Source organism: Opisthocomus hoazin, chromosome 1 (assembly GCF_030867145.1).
Source record: "Opisthocomus hoazin isolate bOpiHoa1 chromosome 1, bOpiHoa1.hap1, whole genome shotgun sequence".
In the NCBI taxonomy this organism is placed as follows: Eukaryota; Metazoa; Chordata; class Aves; order Opisthocomiformes; family Opisthocomidae; genus Opisthocomus; species Opisthocomus hoazin.
Window position 1 is genome coordinate 142,951,005 of NC_134414.1, and position 14,475 is coordinate 142,965,479.

A 14,475-nucleotide genomic window follows, 5' to 3' on the forward strand; every position below is an offset into this window, starting at 1 on the left:
ACTACTTTATTGAACGTTTTTGAATTTCAGCCTGAGACATCTTAAAAACAGAGGTGCTTAGAGGCACCGTCTTTTTTTAAGCTGTCATAGGTCTCCATAAGAGGAGCACAGACAATGAAAATCACAAACTTAAAATGGATATTTAACATTGGCTCGAATCCTGCATGTTTCATGACTAGAAGCAGTTGAAGATTTTTAAATATTTCCACAGAATATGCGGACTCATGAAAATAAAGGTTGCTTGCAGGAAAGAGGCAGTCCTTAATTAATTACCTGTTTTGAAATGTATTTTTTGAAAAAAATTGAATCTATGGAAATCATCATCATTGTTTTTTCAAACTGAAACCTCCATTTCTGTTTAAAGTGACCTTAAGCAATGTGAATGCATCACAGTAAAATAAATAGCTCAGTTTTGAATCAAAATGTTTTGGAATGCTCAATATTTTAAATTTTCCTTTCAATGGCCACAAATTATTAATTTTTACATTCTTTTCCTCAGCCATCCAGCGGCTTCGCTAATCCTATTGAAAACCTCCTACAATGTATTCAGCTGAGGCCCTTCAATACCTTCAACTCAACTGGAGAACCTGTGTGCAAATCTTGTTTTAAAATAAAGCAGTCCTTCATGAATTTCCCAAGTTTACCAATGTCCCAGCAGTTTTTTTATCATAAATAATAACTTAGGTTTGGTCGTGGGAGCTGACTAACAAGTGTACCTCCCATGACCCCTGGCAAGAAGTTAATGATTAGAGATGCCCTTACAAGAAATGTGTCTGAGCAGTCAAGGTTATTCACAGGGAGTAGGGACAGTTATCAGCTTCTGTACTTGCTTCTTTCTAATCCAATCTCCAGAAAAGCCAGCAATATAGCATTGATTTTTCCCCTCCTTTCTTTTCTTTGCAGTATTGCCAGCCTGCCAGCCAGAGAGACATGAAGTCATCCACCCCAGATCTACTCACCAGTGTTGCCTATAAAGCTGCCCTTAAACAGTTACAGCCTGCAAAATGTGTCCTGTGCCATCAGTGAACTCCGAGTTCCAGTTACGCAGGGCCAGGTGGGGATGAAAATAATGGAAAATATGCTCTGGAGAGATGTTCTCCTTCACTAGGGAGGAGACGAAATGGGGGAGTCTTTCCAGGAGGAAAGCAAGTGAGTCAGTGACGGTACAAGAAACACGTGCATACAGATGCTCAAGCAGGAGTTGGGTGATCTCTCCGCAGTGAGCACATTTTTCTTTTTTTTCTCTCAGCCATCACTTCATATCTTAAGGTGTGTCCTGTTTTCAGCTGGGAAAGAGTTAATTTTCTTCCTAGTAGCTGGTATAGTGCTGTGTTTTGGATTTAGTATGGGAAGAATGTTGGTTATACACTGATGTTTCAGCTGTTGCTGAGCAGTCGAGGCCCCTTCTGCTTCTCACCCCACCCCACCAGTGAGCAGGCTGGGGGTGCACAGGAAACTGGGAGGGGACACAGCTGGGACAGCTGACCCCAACTGACCAAAAGGATGTTCCATACCATATGACGTCATGCTCAGCATGTAAAGCTGGGGGAAGAATGAGGAAGGGAGGACATTTGAAGTGACGGTGTTTGTCTTCCCAAGTAACCGTTACACGTGATGGAGCCCTGCTTCCCTGGAGATGGCTGAACACCCACCCGCTGATGGGAAGTCGTGAATGAATTTCTTGTTTTGCTTTGCTTGCGTGCATGGCTTTTGCTTTGCCTGTTAAACCGTCTTTATCTCAACCCCAGCGTTTTCTCACTTTTACCCTTCCGATTCTCCCCCCACCCTAGGGGGGGGGTGTGAGTTAACGGCTGCCTGGTGCTTGGTTGCTGGCTGTGGTTAAACCGTGACAAGGTATAAATCCTCAGATCTGTTCTCTGTCAACAGATTTCACTTTGCTTACTTCAGGTATACAAAGTGTATTTGGAGACATAAAGAAACCTGTTTCTGTGTTATTCTGAATATTAGAATTTACTAATATGTATTAGTCCAAATAGAGAGATTTCTAAGGTTTATTTTGCAATCATCATTCCAGCCATATTTATTTAGCGTGAGCTAATAAAACTCTATCATCAACTTGACCTAGCAAAAATAATCTGTTTGCAAAATGCTTTGTATATTTACTATACCTTTTCCTTTTAATTTCTTCCTGCATCCCTATTCTGTTTTGTGTCAGCGCATTTACCCAGTCTAATCATTTGGACCTTAATTAATCATTCATGAGTGAAATGGCCAAGGTGTAATATAGAAGCAATAGAGTAGCAAGGAAAATTCTGATTTTCATAACTCATCTCAATTGCTTTTTGTATTACCTTCTCTTTTCAGCATACGTAATGTTAATCCAGGGGAATCAAACAGAAATTGGTCCTCCTCAAATGCTGCCTATAGATGGAAAATAGGGCCCAGCCCTGCAACGGTACAGTATCCTGAATTGCAATGACTTAAGGAAAAAGAGAGTATTCAACACCTTGCAAGAAAATATTATAAAAGCTACATTAACTACATTAGCGTGAAAGGGACATTATTATAGCTACATTATACAAAGAGAGCACAGGTTTAAAAAATGTCGTGCCAAATCCTCCATCAATATTCTCCTGTATCGGTATTACAGCACAGAATTTAGACTGCGGCTGATGCATTTGAAACCAGATGAACACAGGCATGGCAAGCAGCTGCTGTAGGATTCCTGTATCTATTGCCTAGATCTCTGCCATGAGCTCTGAGGAGCTTCCCCCAGCAGCAGGTTATCCTTGCGCTGGTCTCTGGCCCTGCTGTCAGTGCAGATGGAATGCACATTTCGCCAGCAGGTTTCACAGATACTTTCTAGCAAGAGGGCAATGGTAAACTTGGAGCTGGGGGTTTCTCTGTGGTTTGGGGAACACGCAGCCTGGTAGCTGGACACTGCACTCCTGGGCTGCTTCAGTCCAGCTCCTGCTGCGTCCGCATCTGACGTACCTTCTCCCGTCTATATCCTTGTCTGGGTAAGTGACTTTTTTCTGTTGCTTTAAATGACTCATAGAAATTGACTGTTCTATTCTTGCCTCTACCCTGCCACCTCCACTTCAGGCTCACCATTCTCTTCTCTGCTTGATAAAAGATAGTAACATTTTCATCTCCTTCAACTGAAGATTTCTCAACTGAGACCAATCACAGTACTGTTCCCCTCCAAACACGTCTCCGGCAGCATGTACAAAAAGAAGTAGTGACATAGTGGAAAATATACCAATGAAGTCGTATGAGTTGGTTACATGAGTCAGCATGGGATGTACATCCACAGGGCTCTGAATGTCTTTAGCTAGCACTGTCAGGCACTGGGTTTCTCATTTTTTGAAATGCCCTAAAGCCATGAAATATTTCAATAGTGTCATATTTACTGATGAGTGAAGAGGTAAAACTGCCACCGCCAGTCAGAAGGTTTTGTTGCTCTAATTCTCCACCAGATACATGAGTCACCTGAAATAGGTAGAAGTTGTGCCCATAAAGATTGTCCCCGAGCATCGAAATAAGATTTGAGAGGTAGTGGAGGCCACATCCCTGGAAACATTCAAGGCCAGGTTGGATGGAGCTCTGAGCAACCTGACCTAGTTGAAGATGTCCCTGCTCACTGCAGAGGGGGTGGGCCAGATGACCTCTTGGGTCCTTTCCAACCCAAAGCATTCTATGATTCTATGATTTGTACAGAGGGTCTGCAAGTCATGAAGGAGAGGCATCTTTCAAGACTATTTCAGTGCAGAATATCAAACTTAGCTGCAGTTACAAAGTGTGCAAGACTGATCTCCAGTACAGAAGTTCAGCTAGGAAATCCACTGTTACAGGTAAGCTGTGTAGTCCCTTCCACAACTCCAACTTCTTTTCCGTATCTCCACAATGATCTGAACCCCACAGTCTTTTCTGTAGGGGTGAGTGACTCCGTCCAACCTTTGCTTTCCCATAGTGCAGAATGACATTCGTATTTATTTTAATGTTACAGCTAAAGTGTCTCTTCTAAGTTTATGGTCGATGACTATGTAATAGAGACAGCCTGCAAAATGTTAAATACAAAAGGAGTGCTCAGACTGATTGCGAAGTTAGGGCACCTCAGTGCCTAGATGTCAACAGTTTAGGAACATAACCCTGGGCTTCTACGTGGTTCTAAAAAACCCTCAGCTGCAGGGTGGATGTAAGGCCATCCACAACACATTGAGACCCAGCTGAGCTGTAGTAACTGTTCATTGGTATACTTTGAGCTGGTCCCAGCTATCAGGTGGTGTGACTGGGCCAAAACTGCTTCACTATGATGGGCATTGCATTGCTTTACACTTCCAGTAGCAGTCCTCTTAGCTGATAGGCTTTCTTGCAGTGCCTGGACTCTTGCAGAGAAGCCTCTGTTCGTTGTCCCATAGTTCAATACTAATCAAGAACTATGATTTAACAACTCTGATTTCAGAAGTCTCTGATTTCGCAGGCATTGCTATCTGCAGCAGTTACACCTGCATTTACATATACTGTGAAGAAAGTCAGCTACATGTGCTGAGTCATGTTGCGTTTATGTCATCTTACAAAGTTCCTTGACCAAGGATATTTTGTGCCAGATCCACAAATGATACAGCTAATCATAACCATCCCATTGCTGCCAGCAGAGCTGTGCCCTTTGGAGAGCTGGCAGGCGAATGCCATGGCTGTGAGGTTACCACTGGTGCCCCAGCACATGATGGTACCTTCAAGGCGTTAACACTTACGTAATGAAGACATGAAGGGGTGGGGAGATGGGGGGGGAGAGGGAGGCTGATGGCAAAAAAGAAAAGCAAATGAGGATTTTAACCTTCGTTGGGGTGAAAAAGGTGATGCTGTGTACATGCAGGAGGGCTCAGCCAGGTAAGCGTGCTTGTCTGTCAGGGTGGGATCACCTGGGGATGTTCCCAGGTCCCCAGGGTGAGAGGACAGGCCTTGGAGGCCAGGTTTATTTTTTGCTTATCTTTATTGTCATATCTAATATGGAGGTTTAAATAACAGAAAGTAGTCACCCTAATGAGTCACTAGTGCACTAGCACTTCAAAGGGTGCTACTGACTTCCCTAGTGACTAGAAATGGTTCCACCTTGTTTTGATTTGTTAGCATAACTGCACAGAAATTGTCTGATATTTTGAAGCACACATATGACAGTAGGCTAAAGTATTATAAATTCCAGCGAAAAATCTTTTTGAGATGTATGTCCTTCAGAGACATCCACCCTGCGGAGCATCACTGCACATAGCAAAATCAGAGCGGACAAGTCTGATGGCGAATGCTAACACTGTCAGTTTGCACACTGCCTTTAAATCCTGTGGCTGGGGACACCGGCAGTGCAGCTAGCCATGACTACCCCTGGCAAGGCTTGTAGGCAACAGCCCATGGAAGCGTGCCAAGATGAAGAGGAGCACTTCTGTCCCTACGCACAGTGAGACTGTGCCTGGCATGCAGGTTGTTGTACTCTGTGCCAGCTATCTGGGGGCGTCCAACCCCAATGAGCGGGACAATCCTGAGGTACGAGACAATGCAGTTTGCATTTGGGGGAAATGACTGGAAACCTTGGGCTCCTGCAGATGCCAGAGGGGAGCCAAACTTGGCCACCAGGAAATGGAGGCCTCCAGGTTCCCAAGATGCACACAGAGATTGCAGAGGACAGCTGATAGCCCTATTGTACCGTGTGTCATTTGCCTATGACCTCATGACAGCCAAGGGCCAGCTAAGGTGTTGCAGCATAAGTGGTGGCCAGGAGCGTGCAATTCTGGTTTCGCTGTCCCTCCAGCCAGCCCACTATGACAACTATGCAAGCATTTCTCTTCTCCCAGGGGGAAGTAAAGCAGCGATCAAGCAGTACCAGCTTGACATTACTTCTCCCTGACCTAAGGAGGCTGAACCATGTGCTCTAGGTCTGCACCCTATCAGTTAAGCAGTACCATGCAGGACATCAACATGGAGACCTGGTAGTGGCTCGGCTGCAGGACCCATGTCAGCAGTACAGACCTCACATTGTAGCATGGCTCCTATCTGCAGTGGAAAGGTTAGAGGAAACATCTTGTTTTTAAGTGGTACCTCCACAGCAGCTGAGAGGAGTCTGTGACAAACACCAATGTGTCATGTCAGGTTTTCCAGGACTTGTTATCTTTTGACATTCTGTGATTCTATGATTCTGTGACATGGTGGAGGAGTGGGTTTTTTTCCTCATACCCAGGAGAGATTGGGTCAGCAGCACCCACCCCCCAAGTTACAAAGATGCTCTTCAGTCCCATCCACACCTGCAGACTCCTCCCCATAGCAGAGAGCTGAGCGCACAGACCCCTGTCAGGATGGCCTCCTCCACCTCTGCTTTCCCATGCAGCAGAGCTGCACTGCCTTGGTATGAGCTTATTTTAAGGTTTTAGTTTATCCCAAGGTCCCTTATTTTAAGGTACTTCAAGGTCCCTCAGTTATAAGTTATTAGGCATGAGCTATAAAATGCTACAGGAAAATCAGAAGGTAGTACACAGGAAACATAGCACCATGACCTGCTTGACCAACCTGATCTCCTTCTATGACCAGGTGACCCGCCTAGTGGATGAGGGAAAGGCTGTGGATTTTGTCTACCTGGATTTTAGAAAGGCCTTTGACACTGTTTCCCACAGCATCCTCCTGGAGATACTAGCTGCCCATGGTTTAGATGGGACTGCTCTCTGTTGGATAAAGAACTGGCTGAATGGCCAAGCACAGAGAGTGGTGGTGGATGGAATTAAATCCATCTGGCGGCCAGTCACAAGTGGTGTCCCCAGGGCTCAGTTTTAGGTCTGCTCTTGTTTAACATCTTTATCAATGATCTGGATGAGGGAATTGAGTGCTCCCTCAGTAAGTTGCCGATGACACCAAGCTGGGTGGAAGCGTCGATCTGCTTGAGGGTAGGAAGGCAGAGAGATCTGGACAGACAGGATCGATGGGCCGAGGCCAACTGCCTGAGATTCAACAAGGCCAAGTGCCGGGTCCTGCACTTTGGTCACAACAACCCCATGCAATGCTACAGGCTCAGGGAGGAGTGGCTGGAAAGTTTCCTGGCGGAAAAGGATCTCAGGGTGTTGGTCGGCAGCCGGCTGAACATGAGCCAGCAGTGTGCCCAGGTGGCCAAGAAGGCCAACGGCATCCTGGCTTGTATCAGGAATGGGGTGGCCAGCAGGGGTAGGGAGGTGATCATGCCCCTGTACTTGGCACTGGTGAGGCCACACCTCGAGTGCTGTGTTCATTGTTGGGCCCCTCACTACAAGATGTAACTTAGCCGAGATATTTATCATTGTCTTACATAATTAAAAATCAGAGTCCAATCCAGACTAACAAGGCTGAAAACATTTAAAGACTGTTGGCCAGCAGTATTTAAATTTGTGGATCCACATTAAAACCTCCTGGATGTCATTCAGGTGCCCAGGCTTAGTATTTCACATTGGCTGTCTCTCTGTTTTCAGAGTTATCTTGCCATAAGTTATAGTAAGGTCCGTGATTAGGGAGTAGAGCAGTATGGTCTATTAGTTCTTTTTTTTTGATTCTGTTTGTTGGCTCACTAGGTTCCACAGTGCATCAAGGGCTGGCCAGCGTCAGGAACTTCCATTCACAACAGCAACATCCTTATTCACTGAGTGCACAATGTCTTCGGATGCACTTTAATCAGCAAACTTTTTCAAAACTCTCCCGTGCTGTCAGCTTAGTAATAACTTCATGAGCTATTTTATTTTCCTCTGGAGAAAAGCAAGTGCTGCTGAAGACCGACAGGTTAAATGCAAAATCAAGCAAATTAGTGCCAGCATTAGAGATTTAGAATTCCAGCTGCTTTTCACAAAATTGCTCTCAATTTCCTGAATTTTCAGATCATTATTTCTTATGCTTGTACCATCATGTTATTATTATACAAAAAGAAGAAAAAGTAACTGGCTGAGGGATAAAAGAAAAGTTAATAGAAGAGAAAGAACATACAGTTTATATCTGTACATTGAATGGCAGTCAAATTCCTAAAATGGTCCTTTAAATAAAATAAAATACAGATAGCAAATACAAATATCAAGATCTGGATTCGTATTTCTTCAAGGTTTCAAGTATATCCATAATTTTGCCTCAGTTCTTAATTAAAAAATGTTTCTTCCTTTCTCGTATGAATGAAACTCTAGGCTAAGTGCAGTGCTTCTTATTCAGAAAATAGGAAACAACAGAGTTTAGTGGGAGTGGTGTATTTATGCATGGATGTAAGAATCTGGATTTTTCATTAGGTCTGACTGAAAGGAAAGGAATTTTTTTGAAGAATGGAAATAAAGATATTAAATGTCACCAGCTGCAAGAATGCCACTTTGCATAAGTTCTTGATTGCTGAAGACACAACGAAATAGTAATCTGCATGACTTTTTTAACAATGTGTTCAAAAGTCACACGCATGTACAGAAGATATGACTTTAGAATGTGGAAATGAATATATGAATATGTGTAAATGTAATCCAGAATTTCTTTTATTCTTAAAATCAGAGAGATCTTCAAATTAATATTTATGATTTGTGCAAGCGTCTCATACAGTTATTAGGCCTATATCTTTTTTTTAAGCTTGTGAATTTATTTATCCTGCTGGGAGTGAAAGATTTAGCATAAGTCCATCCTCATTGTCAGGCAGCCCAATAAGCAGTGACTACATCACTCTCATTTGATGAAGATATATTAAAATGTCCAAGATATTTTTCAATTACTTTTGCTGCTATTTTGATGAAGTGTGAAAGAGAAGGGCAATAGAAAAACAGTGCAGCCAGCCAGTATCGTGCACCTTAATGCAGAATTAATGCTTATCAATTTTTGAGACATGTCACTTTTTGTGCTAGGCATTGTGCCACTGCTTAGTTTTAAACGAGTAGATAACATTTGGATTTGATTCAAATTAATTTCTAAATAACCACAAAATCAGATTTAAACTATTTATTTCTTCACTTCATGGACAGAAGCCAGTTCTGCCATTGAGGCATATTTCTACTAAGCAGCAACAAACAGAACTCTGTGTAATAGATATTTCTTCTGTTACAAACATATAAATTAAAATGTGGCAAACAGTAGTGCTTGAGTGCAGTTCCTAGTCTCTCAGTTTTGAGCTCTGGAATGTGAAGATCCTGGGTTTAGGTAATAATAAAATACCAAATCTATTCAGTCTAAAATTCATAGAATGATAGTAACATCTTCTGAGGATGAGTAAATGAAGTTTTCGCTCTGGTCTGAAGGTGCCCTTTCAGCTGGCTGACAAGATTCATGCTGACAGTCTGATGCCGGTATCTCTCCTATAGTGTGTTGATAGACTTGAGCTTTGCATTTCAGCCGTGGTCTTTGGTGTGGAGCAGCACAAGGAACAGCAAGCTCGCCCCAAGCCCTCTGGCAAGCATCAGGGAGCATTCCTTGTCAGCTCCCAGGGTAAGAGGAGGATGGGTCTGTGCCAAGGGACCTGAGGTCTGCCATGAATGTGCTTCTGAATCAGGTCTGCTCTGCGCTGGGACAGGTTACAGCAATGCCAGGCCAAGCTCAGGTCTGGCCGTATGTAACTGCACAGGAACATCCTTGGTCAACACTCTCAGACCTTGACAGGTATATCAGCAGGGAGCCTGGTAGGTAACTGGGGGAAACTGGGATTTCTCTCTTGTTCTACAGTAATATCCCCTCAGCATGCTCTCCTTCTGCTCCTCCTTCCAGCACTTCTTCCACCACTCACTTGCTGTTATGTGCTATTGAGGTGTTAGGACTAGTAGTAAAGAAGTAAGAAAAAGCTGATCTTTGCTGAATGACTGTTCTTGCTGCTGTGTAGGCACATCACAGCCAGCAGATTGTTAGAGGACACCAAATCAGGCCCTTAATAGCTGCTACATCTCTATTCCTGCTGACTATCTCTCCCTTCACTCAACACCAGTGAAAGATAAAAGACCCTGTACTCTTTCTTATATAACAAAGTTAAAGAGAGGTGCAAGACACAGAGACATTCAAGACAATTACAACTTGTTTGGAGGTCTTGGAGACGTGTCCAGGACCCAGAGCCTAAGTCCCCCATTGTATTTATATATGAGCAGGTTCAGAGTACGTGAAGGTCTCCCCCCCGACTGCAGGCCAATTTCCCACGTGCAGGCCGTGGGCTCCCCTTAACACCAGCACATGTGCCGTAGGCATGAAAGTGGATGTCTGTCTGCTTTCTAGCCGGGAGACCTCCAGATTTCTGATCAGCAGAGGAAGGGAGGAGGATGGTTCAGCCATGCCCACACCACAGAGAGGTGTCTCCAGTCACTTTCTCCCATCTGAGACCCTCCCCACTAGCTCATGAAGGATCCCCCTTTCAGATCCACCAGTATCTTTCCCCTCACTGTCATGTCCACATCAGCCTCACCCGTACCTCTTCTCTGCTACTCTCAGTCCCTGGTTAGCTGCAGTCCTTGTAATCCCCAGCTACTCTTCTCCTGAGCCCTTTGTCAATAGAAGTTCACCGCTGCAATTTTTATTCTTTAAAATGTAGTTCAAGTTTTGCATAGGTGAAGGGATCTGCACTGGTCAGCATTTCTTACTGTCTCAAACAACACTGACAAAAGGAGCTTGTGGCTTCCTTTTTTAAGTTTTTGCTTATCATGCTCAGGTTAATATTGTCCAAGTGCAGTTTAGATTAGATAGCACAACATAGCCCTTTGGACTATTCAAATCACATAGAAAACAGCCTTCCAGAAACCATCTTAAAAAGTCTTCTTGCACATCTGTAGGACAGTATATTGGTATGTGAGCATTTTGCATAGACATATCCAGACAGCTTCACCCTTGCTCAAAGTCATTATATTGGTACTGCCTCAAATCTGGAGTTAACTATGCAGCAAATAAGAAAATGATGAATGTCTTAGTTTGGGGATCACTACAAAAACCCAGGAAAATAGAATCAGAATCACAGAATGTTAGGTGTTGGAAGGGACCTCTGTGGGTTATCTAGTCCAACCCCCCTGCCGAAGCAGGGTCACCCAGAGCAGGTTGCACAGGACCTTGTCCAGGCAGGTCTTGAATATCTCCAGAAAAGGAGACTCCACCACCTCCCTGGGCAGCCTGTTCCAGTGCTCCGTCACCCTCAGAGTGAAGAAGTTCTTCCTCATGTTCAGATAGAACTTCCTATGTTTCCTAATACTTGGTTTCATTTTTCAAACCAGAAGGATTATATTGAAGAAACCCCTGATTTAAATGGCCTGAGTTTTGGCTCGTCAGCTTTACTCTACGAGCCATTAATATGCAAGAGAATTTCAAGAGAATGAAGGATTTAAATCACTCAGAACTGACCTTCAAGCTGTCTTCCTCTCATACACTGATAATATAAATGATACTTTCCTGTGATACAGGGTCATAGGCAGGATGATTTTGTGCTTGAAAGGAACAAGATACTTTTAGGACCTGTTTCTCATGCTTAACCTAAGTCATGTGGTCTGGGATGACTATTTGTAGTGTATCATCCCCTACACTCTGGCACGTGCAGCAGGTGGTTCAGACCAAATCACAGGAAAGTCTTAAATGCATCTGCAACATGACAGATGACTTGCTATATGGATATATTAATAAACCAAAACTGAGAGCAGCCACATGACAAGACGAATAACAAGATACGTTTATTAGTTATCTCTTCAGGAGTTACAGGAGCACTGAGTCCACAATCTAGTAACAATACAACTATGTGTAGCATCTGTTATGCATGAGGCAAACAGTCAAAAACCTGTCAGGCAAATATTTTTGCAACTTAGGGGTTAGTGGGACACAAAATCTTCAAAACAGATAATGTTCTCTGAATGTCCAACCCATTCCAGCTCCTTTTATTGGAACAAATTCTTCACTGACAGTTGCTGCTACAGCCTTATTATCGTCTCTTGGGCCACTGTGTTTAAACAAACCAAACGAAAAAATGGGAAGTAAAATGAGCATCTAAGCAACATCATTTCTATGGATTTGCCACAGGTCTCATATTAAATTAGTTTCTGGAGGAAGCTGCAGCTGCTACCTACAAGATCAATCACTTGACTTTCATTATATTTGACAGCTATAAATCCTTCTAGATGCAGAGTCTGGCAGGCTTAGATTAGTCTCCTTACAAGAGAAACATCACACTTCAGATAATGCAAGCTTGGGCTAATTGCCCTAGTAAGCATTTACAGGGGGCTGAGAGAAAAATATTTCATATTTGGGTAAATGGTTATCTTTGGGTCAGGCATTAAATTCACATGAACATTGAATGAAGCAAACTCCCTTCTGCAGCTCCATAAAAAATGGTCTGGATCTTTACGTCAGGTAGATCAGCAACTCTTTTACATTCTGAGGACATTTATACGGGAAGGTACATGTTTCTGTAGACTGCTTGTGTTTGGATGAAGTTGTATTTTCTAGTAGAAAAAATGTCTTCAATTATTTAGCCAGCTGTATTGACATCTCCAGCAGCTCTGTCTGGTCACTTTGCTTAACAATGTCCCCATCTGTGACCGGTATGTACTCATATCACTTAACACAAGTGGTACTCACAGTGCTTTGTAAACACTGAACTCCATGAGAAATTAGGGTATCTGAAATTTGGTCCATTATCTAATCAAGCTCTGCACAGCCTTGTGGGAAGGTAAATGAAGTTTGTTGGTGATGACACTGTTTATTTTGTCCTTTCAGAGCTCGACTTTGGTCCCAGAGAAGTCCGTGTGTGTCTATAATTCTCTCTGTGGCCGTGCGATCCCGCTGGTACTGTTTCACAAAGCTCAGAGGGCATGGGATACTGGCACATGGTAGTTTAGCTTGCTTAGATTAGATTAACTAAGGAGTAGTGAGGTAACAGCACAAAAAGTCACAGATGGGATCTACACAGTGGAATTCATGAAGAAATGTTAAAAATGTGTGGAGTCTTAAAGAGATTAGTGCCCAGATGTCTTCCCTAAGTGAAGTCTCCTAACAACAGCCCTAGAGAAGAGACTGCATGTAGATAGGCACTGAATGAAGGGTGTAACTTGCCTTGGTATTAACCCGTGCTGGGTCTGAGCCACTGATTGAGATGTGCAAATCCATTACTAATCCCTTAAGCTATTCAGGCCTTCTGGGTGTTTTTTTGTTTTCTATTCATATTTGTTGCTTAACAATTTAGCATCTGTACTTTGACTTTTCCAATGTCTCTAGATAAATTATCTCTCAACCTTCAGGAACCTATTTAACAAAATTTGGCAGAAGAATTTCTACTGAGAGGAGAGAGATGCAATCTTTAAACAGGTGGATATTTTAGTAGGGATTGTGTTCTACGAAAATGCAAAAAAAAGCTTGATTCAATATTCAGGTGTAACAGTCTCCATTCCCGAAGTAGTTACCTCTTAAAGATGACGGGAAGTGTGCTAATAAAGGCTTTATGGACTTTTTAAAAGTATTCAATCCAGATCATAAATAAAATTCAGCCTGAGGATGGGGAAAGGACATGTTCCAATGAGTTTTCAGCAGCTTAGCTCCATCTATTTCAGTCTTCAACCTCTTCCTGTCATAATGTTCCCACTCCGTTCTCTAGTATGCTGTCCTGATTTTGGCTGGGACAGAATTAGTTTTCCTCCCAATATGTGATTGTTTTGGATTCAGTATGAGAAGAATGTTAACGACACTGAAGTTTTTAGTTGTTGCTGTGAAATCAAGGACTTTTTTGCAGTTTCCCACATTCAGTTAATGAACGGGCGTGCAGGAACTGGGAAGGAGCACAGCCAGGCAGATAGCTAAGCTGGCCAGTGGAAATATTCCATACCATGGCTATCATGCTCAGTTTAGGAATGGGGGCTGGCTGGGGGTGGGGGGGAACTATTGGCTCTTCTCTTTTCTGTGAGTTCGAATCCTCTCTTGGCCAGGAGTTCAAACCTTTTTTGGAAATATGCAGTTTCCGGGGTTCTGCAACAACTGCTCAGGGACTGGCTGTGAATCGATTGTGAGGTGGTGAGAAAAATTGTATTGTATATTTTGCTTTGCATATTCATTATTATAATTAGTATTATAAGTGATAGTGGTGGTAGTAGTAATAGTAGCAGTAGTATTTCCTTTGTTGCCTTATTAAACTCTCTTTATCTCAACCCATGAGTTTCCTCTTTTGTCCATTTCTCCTCCCCATCCCACTGGAGGGGAAGGGGAGGGGTGAGCAAGCGGCTGTCTGGTGATTAGTTGCCAGCTGCTGGGTTAAACTATGACATATACCCAAAGCAAACAAATGTGACAAATAACAGAACAACCACTGAAGCAATCAGAATGCATTGACAGCCATGTTTTAAAACAATTATTTGACAAACTGAAACTTTAGGAAGGCCCGCCTTCATATAAAAGGATAAAGTTAATATATGTTGGCCAATTTTTGTGGCTTTTATTATAAATATCCCATATCTTACTCTGCTATTTCCTTTTGACTTCGTTATTGGTTTGACTAACGAAGAACTTTGGAACTGTCCCGTTACTCCTTAAATCATAGTGTAATTGTTA